Below are 11,048 nucleotides of genomic sequence, written 5' to 3' on the forward strand. Positions count from 1 at the left end.
AGAGTATCCCACTTATTTTAAGAGTATTTTACTCTAAAATAAGCGCTGAGAGGATTCCTCTTATCTTAAGAGGGAAATCCTCTAAAAAATACTCTATAGAATATACTCTAAAAATATTCTTAATAATAAGAATATATATTCTAAAACGGTTTGTAGGTGTGTGAATGTGTGTGTGTGTGGTATTATTGAGGTTATTGGGGTTATTTGAAAGAATTTGACACATATATAATTATAATTAATTACAATTTTATTTATTACATGGAATATAAAACGAGTTTTTCAACGTTACATATATCGTATTTAATATTTCTAAGTGTATGTAGACCAAAATAATCGTTTTGAACAATTTATAAAGATATAATTATTTATCTTATAAAATAAATTATAAGAAAAATATGCTTGTGAGAAACAATGAAAATAAATTGCCTTAAATATAATTATTTATCTTATAAAATATGTTTAAAAGATATATATATCCATCGGCTCCTGTTCTACACGCAGTTGGAAAATATGAAATGAGATCTTCATATTCTGTATAAATCCATTGCAAAGTTGGTGTTACTTCATAACAATGCAAATGACTATTAAACCCAACAGTATCGAAAACTGAAAGAATTAAACCTACTCTATGATTGTTTACCTGTACAATCCAATGTAACAATCCAAAGATAGGCATCTCATTTTCATTGTTTATCACAAGTACCATATTTTTTTTATACTTAATATTGCAGATAGTTGCTTCTTTGACCACTACAGAGTCCTCAAGTCCAGGAGGTAAAATATGTTGAAAATCATTATAATTATAACATTGACGTATAGGAATTTCGTTAAAATGAAAAATTAAATCTTGTTTAAAGCCTTGTTTGGACAAAAAGCGAGCTGAGAGACTTAGTGAATATTTCTTAGCCACTGTTAGCGGCAGGTTCTTCCGACAAGTTGTAGCCTTAGCTACTTGCTTTATTACTGGTCGATGCTTTCCTTCCATACGCATTGACCATACATGAATGAGGGGTCCGATTAAATTCATGATTCTTGGATAATGGATCATATAACTAAATGATAGAAAAATGACAAATTTTAATATTGGAAATATTGGACATGTTATTATAAATAAAAATATTAAACATAAAAAATAAGATATGTAATATAAATAGAATTGTTTTAAATTAACAGACTTAATATTTGTGAAGAACTCTATAAATATTATTAAAAAGTCTGACACAAAAAACATTGTTAAAAAATGTATGAAATAATAAAGATACATTAAAAAAAAAAAAAAGATACAAAAAGTATTTCGTATGTTGCAATCCTAATATTGTTTAATAAAAATAATAAAATTGTTATACAAATATTTAATTTACAACTATTTGTGCTCTTCATAAAATACTATCTCTAAATATCTTAGAGTGAGAATACTGCCACTCGTTACAAATAGAGTTAAAATTCACTGTATTTAGATTGATTTTTCACTTCAAGTCAATCTAAATAGAGTGAATTTTCACTTTATTTGTTACGAGTGGCAGTACTCTCACTCCAAGATATTTAAAGAGTTGCAAGTATTTATAATAATCTATTTGATTCAAACAAAAGTATTTTTTGGAGTTATTAGAATTGCGATAACGAAGAAATGAAGAAATATTTAGTAAAAAATAGTATAAAGTTTTATCTTACTTTTAAATATGTCCTTTAACTCAAAGAGATCTTCTTCTTCCAACCATGTAACTAGTTCCTCCTCCAATTCCATGATGTAACTGGACGTTGCAACAATTCTGTAAAATTATATTAATAAATATTAAAATATAATATGTAACAATATATTGTACAACAAAGAGAGAAAGTGTTCTTCAAAGTGCGAAATTTGTCGTCCTCGCCTTTAGCTCGGGCGACAATCACGCGAGTCTAAAGAGGCTATTTATCACACGATATTTTTTTCAAAGCTTGATCCGCGAAAGTACGATTTGAGACTAAAAAATTAAGTAAATTTTTGAATTATGGGTAACTAATTTGTTTTTTGTGAATTTTGTCACATCGATCAAAAGATATAAGCCACTTTTTTCACGCTAAACGGCAATACAAAATCATACTTTCGAAGCAAGCATTGCAAGAAATATCTTGTAGGAGACCGATTAACAATAAGTATATTACAGCATTAATGCCATACATCCGTGTATCAGCTTACCTGTTCTTGTACGTGCTCGTTCTCAAAATATGCTCTCTTCGATATGCTTTACACAATGCACGATCCAATACACGCGAATCAAATTTTTACTCGAAGCACACAACCGCACAGTAAAATGGATGTTTACACCAACAAAATGCTGATGAGTCCTTAGCCTAGCCCGCACGCAATCACACGCAATGGCGATCGATCATGTCTTCGTGTCACGTGTCACCAGGTAGATCGTCAATTTGCTACATAACCGCTGCGCCGGCTGCGCGCGACGGTAACGCGCAACAGTAACGCGCGCCCCGATGCCACTCGCGTCGGTAACGCACGCTCCGATTAAGAATATATTCTTAATGTAAGAGGATATTCTAAACAACCTTACGTTAAGAGGAAAATATTCTTATTTATTAAGATTATTTATTAAGAAGATTTATTAAGAATGATTCTTGAGAATATAATTTTTTCGGTGGACCGTAAATGCTTGCAGCATCAAAATCATGTTTTGTTATACATTGCACGGGAATAAAGTATCGAAACTAGATCTTTTATTCGAATGCAATAAAAAAATAGTCTTTAAATTATCAAGTACAATTTTATCCGCGTAATAAGAATTACATAGAAAAGTATAAATTAAAAGTATTTTAAGTATTAATTGAATCTTTATGGCTGAAATATTACTGCTAAAAATTAATGTATTTAAATAAATAAAATAACGATACATTATATGATAGTCAATTCTAGTTCATATTTAAGAATCTTTTGAGACGAAGAGATTTTTTTATTGTATTTTGTGTCCAAAGAGGAGAAAAATAACTGATTCCCGTGAGTAATATACGCTCCCGTGAGTAATATGTTCGGCTGCAATGCAGAAATTATGCAACTTGAGCGAGAGAACGCCTTCCTGCACCACGGGTGTGCAATCTCATCTGCAATCGCAATCAGGTAGGGCCAATCGAAGAATCACCGCGGAATAATGGTAGACGCTCTCTCGTCTTCTTCCTCTACCATTATCCGCCACCGTGCTTTCGTCCCTTGTTTCCAATCTCGCGACGAGCAAAGTGACTCCTGCGCCAACGCGAAATCGAGCTCATTGATTTACGTCGGGGTTACCAGGATAGGAAAAAAAGAATAAGATTGTCTTCGCATCCACTTCTCACTTTCTTTGGCGTTAAGAGGAGTCGCATCAGTACCATTTAAAGCGTATCTCCGTCAGCTAATGGAAAAGGATTATTTATTCTGTAAACTTCCTATAATACAATGATACGAGATTATAAAGAGATGATACGTTTGCTTTGCATGTCTCTTTATAATAATTAGTTTAAATAAACAATAGTTTAAATAAACTATTGTTTAACTTTATAGTATAAATGCTAGACATTTTTTGTACGAAAGTACAATAACTATCATGCAAAAAGTTCAAGGTATGATTCTCTTATAAAATTCATTTAAATATCAAGATGCATTTAGTAAACATAGCGAATAAATTTATATTACTATTCTTTCAAATTCTTTATCACAATCTCTACTTTTCGACTTTTACTTACCATCGTTCTTAATCATCATACTTCATATTCAAATGCGACTTTTATAAAAAGTAATTCCTATTTCTAGAATATTTATATAATTTATTGAAATTAAAATTTTGGTTCTTTTTTCCAAAATCTATGAATGCAGGATGTAAATGTAGATGATAAACATTTTTATCGAAGGTCTGGCATTTTCTTAAATAGTTACTCAAGAATTCTATCAAAAAATATGATTGATACTATAACGATAAAAAAAATTACTATCAATTTTTATGCAAGAAAACATGATATTAATACTAATATAGTGTTGAACCGTTATTTGTTTTACTTAATTGCCACAATTCTTCTTGCTTCGTATCCAAAAATTCTTGAATTCTTCGGGGAAAAGCCAGAGCTTTTGATTCTGTAAATAGGGTCAATTAACTAGACGTATGACTGTCGCGATAAATGCCACTACGCGACGGCGTTTCCTTCGAAAGAGAGAGCGGCAAACGGAGGAGGAACGGGTGGGAAAGAGTCCATTAGCGGAAGAGGTGGGCATCACACGGCGCGGTCGATGGTCGGGAACGGCCCGGCCGGGCCGATCCTCGTCTTCCGAGAGAGCGTGATGGAGGAAGCGAGATGGCAAATGTACCGGGGCGCAATAGCGTATGCAAGGTAATGCACGGGCACGAATCCGGATTGAACGCGCGGAGGAGGACGCCTCCTCCTCCGTGATGCTGGTACGTCCGTTTGTGTACGTGCGTTACTTGCTGCCGGTTACCTCCGCTCCGCGCGATATCGCGGATCTCGCAGTATATCACCGGGGGCCCGCGCGCGCGAGGGTTGCGGCCCGGGCCCTTCTACTTAGCGCTCTTGTTGCTGCCCGTTGCTGCCGCTTGCGTTGCTATGCTGGTCATTGCTGCTGCTGCTGCTGCTGCTGCTGCTGCTGCTGCTGTTGCGATACCGCAGAACGAGACTCGCACGCGCGCGAAAGACGCAGCGACCTAACCCGCAGCGCATTGTTCACACCGTTTTAATAGGTATTCATTGTCGAGGCTCGGATCTCTCCGAGGGGACTCCCAACTGAGCGCCCCGATCTGTTCCGATATCTGGGATTTCTCGTGCCCGTAAGGTCCTCCTTCGTCACTCCCCGCCTCGCCGCTTTCGCGGAATTCAAGATGCTTAGAGTTTTGGATTTTGTCTTCTTTTGAGTGAAATGGAGTATCATAACTGACTTATGACGATAATTAAGAAGAGACTAACAATAAGTTAAAGGAAATCAAGATAGAAATAATGTAGATCTCGGACTGCTTAGCAATATTAATTATATTATTTATTAATTATCATCGTTCATCTATCTTGTTTATCTTCTATTTCTAGTGGATTTAAAACTAGCTAATTGACAGTATGGAGAATAAAATTTTGATACTCTTATCAATTCTATATACTGATTCTCTTAGCTTTGTTTAGAGATATATAAATATCGTAACGTTAATTAAAGGAACTGTGTAGAAGCATTACTAGAATCGCACTGTCGTTTCCATTCTCGATCATTTCTCTTCGCTTTCCCATCCGTTATCGATTGGACGGGATCCAATTTCCGGAAAGTTATCGACGCCAACGACTTCCGTCCCGCAGAAACGGGCTCCTCTGATTAAAGAAACTCCATTCGCGCCTTGGCGAGCGTTGCAGCTGTTAACAAGATTAACAGCTTCGCGTTCGATCGGCAACATTAATCCAGAGTAACACGGGTAGTAGACCCGTGAGGAATCCTCCCCGCCCCCCCTTGCCACCGCCTTTTGCTCTCCGCGAGCGCTATGTAAATTAATTAGGGCCCTCGGTAACCGCGCTGATTTTTCAAGTAGGCACGTGGTGCGTGCCTCCTTCGCCTCGAGATAGAAAGAAACGGAGGAAAAAGGAGAGACGAGAAGGGAGAGAAGTGAAAGAAATGGAAGAAGAAGAAGAACAAGGTGGCGAAGTCCGGGCCCCGGAGGTGAATTCACCGGGCGTTGAAGAGGCGGTAGTGTGCGATAGTCCCTGCTCCTCTCGGATACCTTCTGGGGCTCCAGATAGCAGATCTACCCCAGAGGCTGTGCGCCTCCCTCGCGCCTTTCTCACACTTCCGAGGCATGGCACTCTCTTCCCTCACACCCTCGCTCGCACTACCGGTCGCAGAAGAGAATCGCGGCAATTAACCTACGCCACTTAGTCTTATTATTGGTAGGCCTCTCCCATCTCCCTCTCCTCCCTAACCCCTGCTATGCGCGTCGTCCTTGATTCTCCTTCTCGCTGCTCTCCGCACCAACATCGGTTTCGAGCCGCGCTTCCGGCGCGATCCTGCACGCGTCCCCTACGTCAGAATGCAATCTCGCGGAGGAAGTAGTTTCTTTTTCGTATAGAGAAAATCTGCCGCTGTTAATTTTTCTCAGCGCTGCTATTTTTCTCTTCAACAAGTTTCTTCAATTTCAAGCGAAATAAATACCTGACACTCGCTGGACGATATATGAGATTTGTAATTGAGGGAAGTAATACATTATTTTCATAATTCTCTCTCACATATTCCTATATACACACACAATATACTATATAATATTTACCTTAACTTTTTTAAATGGATAAGTATTAAGTACAAATATTATTGCAATTCGTTAGTAGGTATTTGATAACTTGACTACTGGTAGACAAATTTGACTATTATTTGTAAATTATAAAATTCTTTGTTTTGTAAAAATTTAATAACAATTTAAATATAAAGCGCACACGTTTAAAAAAATTAAAATCTAATATTTGTTTAAAAAATGGCATTTATTGTTATTTTATTTTAAAAATATCTATGAAAATTAATTCATTATTACTTAACTTTTTCTTCAATCTTTCATGCTCTGAGAGATGTAAAATTGTATAATTTTAATAAGTCAAGGAAATGCGAAATTAAGTCATCATATTTTTCGTGGCGATTTAATCTCGTTTTATTAAAGTCGTCAGAAATGAAATATTCGGTATACGATGTTTTCATAATACGGTAGATATTTCGCAGAAGGCTGGCGTATGGCCTTGGCGCTTGTTTGGTGACGTACGCGCAGCAACCGTTCGCCATTCGCGCGATGGAGCTCGAGCAGGTGGCGCGGATCCGCTCTGTGTGTCGTCGCGCTATCATTTCTCGAAACGCGTTTGCGACGGGTATAATAAAGCGAAATGCTACTTACTCTTTACTTATTCTTTATGAACAATTGTTAACCCGTACGATGAATTTTAGCGAATAAAATTCATAAGCGTGTCAAAGCGTATTTCGAAGCGTAATTTGTTCGTTTTACGATAAAATAGAAATCGAAATGATGAAAGATAGAAAAATAAATTACTTACGGACGATAAGTATATTTTCTCAATGACGTTAGGATTCGAATGTATGTCATATAGCGTCTTTAAATCTCGCTAATTTAAATACAAATCATCCAATCTTTCGAAATTGAGTGCGTTGTATTATACAAGTCGTAAGAACTAAGTGATTCGAGTAACAGAAAGGCATGAGATATGTATATCGATCGTTTGTCAAGAATCCGCAATGCGAGAAATAAAATATTCGGTGTACGTTAAATTAATATTATAACGCGTAAAGTATGTCATATGCGGCTAGCACGCGGCGCTCGGCGTTTGGTTTCTTTCTTGCGGGCAGCGTGCGGCCCGTCCGTCGTACAAAGTCACATTGCTTATTATTCACGCGGCGAGGTTGGAGCGGGCGGATGCCGCGACGCGAGCCACCCGTATGTCGTATTACATCTCGAAATTCCATTGTGATAAATACAGAACGTGATCTTTCTTTGCGAACATGTGATCTTTTTCCACGAAACGGTACATCGGTAATTGGTTAAAACTCGTCCATTCGCTCGAGTCGCGAAAATGGTGAACGGACTAACTATAATTAATCTATATAACTTAAAGATACGCGATCGTATTTTTATCGATTGTTCTTCCGTTGGAATGTTGCAAGATTATATGATTAATGTCGGGAATCTCCAGTAAAGTGCCGCGTGATCGTAATTATTTATTTCTGCGAGTATTATGTCATATGTGTGCGACGAAGGAAGGAGAGGAGAAAGAGGCCTAGGAGGCATCGGGTGAGCAATCTCGAAGTAAATAATTTTAATGCTACTGGTATTTTAATTTTAATACTACTTTTCCAAGCCGACGATACTCAAGAAGTTCAATAAGGCCGCGTAAAGATGCGTGACGACTTTCTGCGAGGACGCACCGGCATTTATGATCCATTGTAAGATGTGACTTAGAATGATTTTCATCATCGTCGTGTTCGACGGCGATGACGGCAGTAACTCGTTGTCCGACTGAATCACGAAGCTGTTTCGTAAGTTTACCAGCAACATTAGAACCGTGCCGGATACCAGGGTTTTAATCTCACTCAGAGCTTCGCAGGACGTCATCTTTTGCAGCAGGTCGTGCGACAAATTCAGCAGAAGATTTTGCCGTTGAGCCACCGGCAATTGTTGATTCGTCGCGACGGAGAAAAGTATTTCCGTAGTTTGGCACCAGTAAATTAAGATATATATTTATATACAGGGTGTCCCATTTTAACTTGGACAGCAAAATATCTCAAAAACTAAGCTCCACATACAAAAATGTTTCAGACAAAAGTTGTATGGTTTCAAGGGGGACATAAGATGGTACCATTGGTTTGACCTTGGATGGTCGTTTAAAGCTCACATAAACGACACCTTTAATTTCTTAAATGGAAACCCCTATTTTTCAATGCATATTCTTGTAGCTAATCTCGAGAGCTTTTCAAAACACTATAATAAAGTATTTTTTCGTTAAGAACTTTTGGAATTATGAGGCTTGAAAGTTCTAGTATTTTGACATAAATTACAAAATATCTTGTAAAACATTAAGTTTTCGGTAATGTTACCTTAATACTTTTATGCACAGAATAATGAGACGAATCAATTGGTATGAAAAAAAGACATAGTTGCTTTTAAGAAAAAGTATGCAAATGCGTGTTGCAAATTACATATTTTTTCTTAAAGGAACTGTGCCTTTTTTCATACCAATTGATTCGTCTCATTATTCTGTGCATAAAAGTATTAAGGTAACATTACCGAAAACTTAATGTTTTACAAGATATTTTGTATTTTATGTCAAAATATTAGAACTTTCAAGCCTCATAATTCCAAAAGTTCTTAATGAAAAAATACTTCATTATAGTGTTTTGAAAAGCTCTCGAGATTAGCTACAAGAATATGCATTGAAAAATAGGGGTTTCCATTTAAGAAATTAAAGGTGTCGTTTACGTGAGCTTTAAACGACCATCCAAGGTCAAACCAATGGTACCATCTTATGTCCCCCTTGAAACCATACAACTTTTGTCTGAAACATTTTTGTATGTGGAGCTTAGTTTTTGAGATATTTTGCTGTCCAAGTTAAAATGGGACACCCTGTATATGTATATGAAATAAAAATGAAATGATATCTGTAGAATATGGTAGAGAAACACACATTGTCAGTAGGTATTTCATTATTTTTTTTATCTCAAAATTTTTTTTCAATATGGTTGAGCCCGAAAGACTTGCGCTTAGCCTTTTTATATTCTTTCAAGATTAAATATATTTGGTGCAAGAAATCTCAATACTTATATTTTTTAAATATGCATAAGCACAAATATAAGAATAGGAAATATTTCATAATTTCATAGCATTTTAACTGATTTATTTATTTTATAAATTATTGTAATGATTGTTATCTACATTTATTCTCATTGCGCGCCGATTTTATTTTAATCTTTTAAAGCCTTTTTATGGATAGTTATATGACAGATCTTTAGAGAAAAGACACAGAGTTATAAATCAAAGAAATGTTTATATATTTTTGTATAGGAGACAACAGTTTAAAAATAATTAATTTAATTAACGGAAAACTCTTACTTGTTGGATTCTTTGTGTTTGCGTATTCATAGCAAATTGATAGATTTCTTTGGCGCTTAAAGCAAAACATTGAGGGAAAAAGATTAATGAGAATAGCTCGGGGCTCATTCACACGTCGTCTCGCACTTAATGCTCGATTAGGCGTGACTAAATGTCGCGGCGAGAGGAATTTTCCCCGATCGGTTTTTCGCCCGATGGCGTTTGAGAACTTAATAGCTATATCGTGAAGGGCCTTCAGTCCGCGCGCGGACAGGCGTTAAAAGGATCGTACACGTAAATAGGATCGCACACAATGCGTGACTGACCGTGCGCGGCCAATTATTTCGATGATTTACGACGTCCTTATCGCCGTAATTAGTAGAAAAAAGATTTATAACCGAGACGCGTAACGTATATCACGCCGTTATCGGCTTATGCGAATTTTAAACATCCCAGACTGCCTCCGGGGTGTATCGGAGTGAGACAACCGCGTAATGCTGGCAATTATACTTGGCGAAGCGTTGAAGAAATTTTTCATTGCAATTTTAATGAATTGAGCGATCCTCGATCTCGCTGCTTAAAGAGCACGCAAACGAGCAACAAAACAAGGCGCTGTCGTATCCGCGGAAAGAAAATGCACGGTATAGTGCTTCTCACGTAAACACACCGGTGAAAAGCACATAAGTGTTCTATCGCTCGAGTAATGCATTCGACAACATTGCATTGTTGCAATATCGTATCGCTTCTTAATTAGGATATGGTCCGTGTTCAATTCGTAACGAGATATGATTTTCACGTGTATAATGTAATATAGTTTCTTATATGTACTGTACACACATGACACCGAACTTATCGCGCAAATATAAAATAACGACTGTCAACGATAATCAAAATCGATCTCCTTTTTTAATGTAATTTTCTGATATTTCAATAATCCGATGAAATGATATAAGACGCAAAAACGCCGTCAATATGACATGAAAGCAAATTATCACGAGAAAAATGAATTTCTACAAATATTTTTGAGAATATAATATATGTATGTAAATTTTCTTAAAAAAAAAACATATTAAATTATTTTTACGTTAAAAACAAGACTGTTTAATTATTTATAATTGGCAAATCAGGAAATATTAATTGATCTTAACTGTACAAAGATAAAGTAAACATAAATCTAACAATTATTGAATAGATATATGTATATATGAATTGCATTTTATTTACGTGAACTATATCATGCTTTTAGTAAATTATTACTATAAAATTAAAATAAAGTTAAATTATTATATAAATGCAGATTAATTAAGTTCATCGAATAATAAATTATATAGTTTTCGTTTCACTCTCCGAGTCTTATTCGTACTACATCCCAGCGAGGTTGTTCGTATTTTCCGCGCGATTTCCCAATCGAGTGTGAGGAATGATAAATCAGTTCACGATGTGTTAATTAAAGCGATCGTAATT

The 11,048-nt window shown here is 36.1% G+C and overlaps 1 long non-coding RNA gene across 1 annotated transcript; it reads right to left on the reverse strand.

Annotated features, from left to right (window-relative positions):
• Window positions 1-229: 229 nt before the first annotated feature.
• Window positions 230-2,485, reverse strand: LOC139787125 (uncharacterized). Its single transcript, XR_011722528.1, has 3 exons — window positions 2,180-2,485; window positions 1,672-1,769; window positions 230-1,052 (listed from the first exon to the last, which is right to left on the reverse strand). It is a non-coding gene; the product is annotated as an uncharacterized lncRNA (long non-coding RNA).
• Between the last annotated feature and the right edge of the window lie 8,563 nt (window positions 2,486-11,048).

The sequence above is a fragment of the Temnothorax nylanderi genome, unplaced genomic scaffold (assembly GCF_030848795.1).
Source record: "Temnothorax nylanderi isolate EJ_2023f unplaced genomic scaffold, tnyl_v1.0 TNYL_tig1285_pilon, whole genome shotgun sequence".
Taxonomy (NCBI): Eukaryota; Metazoa; Arthropoda; class Insecta; order Hymenoptera; family Formicidae; genus Temnothorax; species Temnothorax nylanderi.